Raw genomic sequence first — 4,627 nt, 5'->3', positions numbered from 1 at the left:
AAGGCCTTGTGCCCAACACTGGACAGTGGGAGGTCTTGGGCTAGCCTCTTTCGCGAAGACCTTGCGTTCTCACCTCTCACCCTGTCTCTCCTGTTACACTAGAGCGAACTTTGACCCAAGTTCCTACTGGGGTTTAAAGGAAGTCAAAATATTGCAACAAAGTGCAGAGGGACTTGGGCAAGGATGTCCATGATCCCCCTCCTTAAACCCTGACACACAGAGCCAGAAATAGGAGTCCACCCTGTGGGCACACCAGGAGGCTTTGGCAGGGTCCCTGTATTTGGCCAAAGCATCACATGGATAACAAGGATGACTCACAATCGGAACACACTTTCCAAGCACCAGGCCCTGCCGGTGGGACTTTGCATGTCCTGAGTCAGCAGTGTGTTTCTTCATCCACGAGGCAGTATCTCCATTGTAGGCCAGGCTGGTCTAGAACTGTCAATCCTCTGATTCTCCTACCTCAGCTCCCTAAGTGCCAGGATCCCAGGCCTGGGCAACCACACCCATCCCAGGTATGTCTTGACTTACTCAGTTCTCATCAAAGCCACTGATAACTTCCGGGGTGTACTCACTGTGGTTCAGAAAGCTAAACTGGCTTTTTGGGGGCCACACAGCTTGTCGGGGCACGCTGGCGCCAGTGTGTAAATACTGGAAAGTCACATTCACGTGCTGTGGTGGGAAGGGCGCCAAATAGCCTGGCAGGGTGGTCTGCGTTGGTGAGGGGAACCACTATAAGAGCCTGCTATGCCCTCTGATGGGATTGCAAGGGCAAGAAGATGCCACCTCCTCTGCTTGCATTTTCTTTCTTTTAAACAAAGTAGGGAGGCAGAGGCAGGCGGATCTCTGAGTTCAAGGCCAGCCTGGTCTACAAGAGCTAGATCCAGGATAGGCTCTAGAAACTACGGGGAAACCCTGTCTCGAAAAACCAAAAAAAAAAAAAAAAAAAAAAAAAAAAAGACCAAAGTAGGCCACTCAGTTCTGACTTAGCAGAGCACCTGGAAGCCAGATAAGCAAACACTAAGAACGAATCCATAGACGAAGGCAACAACTCTCTCCCTGCCCCTCCTCTGGACTCTTGGGGAGAGGCTCACAGCTCGGGTTCACCTTTAGCACCCCTGTTGAGCCTCCATTTCCAGATCTTGAAAATGGCCCCTCCCTGGTCTGGAGAACCCCATCACACTCTGCACAGGATAGCACGGGCTCCCAGCAAGCTTCTGATGCAGGGTTCATGGGGTGAAACTCGGGGGTAGCCTTGTCACCTGCCTCGGCCTCCAGGTATCCACCCTTGAGAAGTGCCAGCGGGCTGGGCGCGCTCTAGCAGGGCTGGGGCAGTAATGCGAGCTGAATGCTGGGAAATCCCAGCGAAGTGAGCCTGGCACTGAGAGCAGCAGGGGTAGCGCGGGGTAGGGGAGGGAGGAGGAGATGCTGGGAAACTGGGAGCCATAGGCTTTCCTAAAACTGCTAACAGGGACCCTGGTACCGGTCTCGCTTCAGGACCGTGGGCACTATTCCTTCCTAGTCTAGACGGAGGAAGGATTGGTTAGTGTCTGGCTGGAGACCTGTATACACAGGCACACTGCACTAGGCTAAGGTCACTATGCTAGGACACCCAGTCCCTCAGGCAGCCCTTGTCTCTCCAGCTAGACAAGGAACAGGCTTCCCTAACACTTGGCACCCTGGTCCTCTCTAGCCAGCTGGTGAACTCTGTGTCCTCCTCGGGAGCATAGTTTTTATTTACGCTTTGGGGCTCAGGGGAAACTAAGTATTCGGGCATGCTAGGCAGTCTTCCATCTCCCCAGCTCAGCAAATGTGCCATAAAATGTGCCGGGACCAGCAACCACCACCTACTAACAGTAGTGCCAATGAGCCTGGTATTGACCCGCCTACTGGGGCTTGAGTTCAAGGTATCTGGGAGCCTTTTCCCTGAAGAAAGCCAGGAAGAACCCAGTGAGGCGGCTTCTCTCCTGGCTGCTGGGCATTCCTTGGCCCAAGGCCTGGGACCCTCACCCTAACACCCCTGGCTCCAGGGGCAGTATCAAGATGGCAGGTGAGGGAGGCCTGCTCATCTTGGTGAAATCCACACGTCAACAAACAGAAGCTGGAGGCTAGACGCAGGGCTTTGTAGACTGAGCCTGAGTCTCTCGGAACTCCCCGCCCTGCCTGCCCTGGGACGATCATGAAGGACTCGAGCCCTTGACAGCCTCATCCATGAAAGACCAGCTGCTTTTTTTCTGGTTGATGTTTTCATGTTTTTTGAGACAGTTTCACGTTGTTCATGCTGGCCTGGAACTCATTCTACAGCCCTGACCGACCTTGAATTCACTTCTTCCTCCTGCCTCAACCTTCAGGCAACTCTTGTTGTTTCAGACAGGGTCTCAAGAAGGCCAGCTGGCCTTAAACTCACATGTGTAGCTGACTTTAATCTCCTGACAAGCCCCCCCCCCCAACTGCGAGCTGGGATTACAGGTGTGTGCACTGTGCCAGCTGTCTGTACAGGGCTGGGGACCAACCCAGGCCTCTGCGCACTCAAGGCCAGCACCACAGTAACTGGTGCATGAACAAAGCACCCAGAGGTTCTTATCCGAGCTCTTGGTCCCCGGGAGTTGGTGATGCTGTCTGGGGAGGTAACAGTGAGGGGTGGCCTCGCTGGGTGAGGTACTGTACCTGGAAGAGGGCCTGGATTGTTTACCGCTGCACCTCACTTAACAATTTACTGTTTTGCTGGGTGGTGGTAATGACGCACACCTTTAATTCCAGTAGCGGAAGACAGAGGCAGGCAAATCTCTGTGAGTTCAAGGCCAGCCTAGTCTCAGTTCCGGAACAGACAGCGGAGAAACCTTATCTCGTAAAACAAACAAAATTTCCTGTTTCACGTTCAGATAAAGATGTGGACTCTCAGTTTCTGGACCTGCTGCCATGCCTGCTGCTGCCCAGTCCCACAAAGGCCTCCCTAAGCGCCCCCCCCCAATTGCTTTATTGTTGTTTTGCTTTGTTTTTTTTTTCAGTTTTTGGAGACAGGGTTGTAGCTCTGGCTATCTTCAAACTAGCTCTCTAGATGAGGCTGGCCTCGAACTCATAAGCCTTTGTCTCCAGAGTGCTGATATTAAAGGTGTGGGCCACACTGCTCAGCTGCCCAAACTGTCTTTTTTTTTTTCTTTTGGTTTTTTGATACAGGAGTATGTCCTGAAACTCGCTTTGTAGACTAGGTTGGCCTTGAACTCATGGAGATCCGCCTGCCTCTCCCTCCCGAGTGCTGGGATTAAAGGTGTGCGCCACCACTGCCCGGCCCCTATTGCTCCTTGAACAGACTGTTCTTGCCCAGGTCACACAGTCCTGGGGTAGAACAGGAGGCAGTATATGCAAAGGACAACTCAGCGGCCCTTTGTGTTGACATTAACAGAACCAGCTAGCCCCTCCTTACCCTGGACAGACTTCCAGGATGGTGCGCCTCAGGGATGACCTACACAGTTATCACCCGTTAGGCAGGAATCTCCACTGGCGGTGCTGGGGACTATCTCCCAGGGAGAACTGGCCCCACACCGATGCACTGGCAGGGCTCCTTCCCTCCAGAGTCAGGCTGGCCCAAGAGCTGTGGGTGCCCCAGGGACAGAGCCTCTCGCCTCCTTCAAAAGTAGACCATAGATGGCCCCACTGCAGCACTGCAGCCACCATGAGGGCTCCAAGGGTGGTCCAGGAGCTGGCTGGGCAGCCACAGGTCTAGAGCATCGCTTCAACCATCACCAAACTCAAGCCAGAGAAGCCCCAGCTACCACCCATTGCAGATCACGTGCTCTGGGCAACCTGTTTGAGCCTCTAGTGGGGTCACTTAGCCTGAGCCTGGGTCCCTACCTACAGGAAGAAGTAAAGGACAGAGCCCTTGCGGGGCCCCTGGGAAGGTAAAGGATTTCAGGTGATATTGTCCAGCCTCTCTGGAGGCCACACTAGGTGGGGTTAAGTCCAACTACACAACTTTACAAGGGGAATGGCAGGAGTCTGAGGCCTTTCTGGTCGCTACAGTTTCAGTGAAGCCAGGGCTACTGAGACACACACAGTTGTAGGAGCTGGCGAGGCTTGCTGGACCAGGACGTTGTAGAGGTAACAAGGCACCTGGGCCTGCTCACCTGCACTGGGGCTGGAGGGATGGACCTGGCCTCTCACTATTATGGCCCGTGGTTACAGCTGTCAAAATTAGGGACCTGCATGAAGATATTGGGAGGATGGGGTAGGAGACCATCTCTGCTCTTGGATGCCTTTAAAAAAAAAGTGTATGAGTGTTTGCTTACATGTATGTACACCAATGTGTGTTCCTGATGCTCACAAGAATCAGAACCAGGTGTTGAATCCCCAGGAATGAATTACTGATGTTTGGGAGCCACCATATGGGTCCTGGCTGAGTTAATCATGGTCACCTTCACAGCACTCACGTGGCTTTTACAAAATTGTGCCCCTGGAGCCCATGGTACACAAAGCTGGCCTACTGGATGGAACTGGTTTTAACACAGGGGGCTGAGGAAGCTATGAGCTCTGACAGGAAGATGGGTCCCCTGCAACACAGGTCCCTTCCCCTGGTGCAGCAGGCAGACAGACAGACTCTGGATCAGGAACTCACAAAGCCAGAGCAGCG

Source organism: Arvicola amphibius, chromosome 12, assembly GCF_903992535.2.
Source record: "Arvicola amphibius chromosome 12, mArvAmp1.2, whole genome shotgun sequence".
NCBI classification, from domain to species: domain Eukaryota; kingdom Metazoa; phylum Chordata; class Mammalia; order Rodentia; family Cricetidae; genus Arvicola; species Arvicola amphibius.
The sequence above is the reverse complement of the archived record's forward strand: the minus strand, read 5'-3'. Positions refer to the sequence as shown.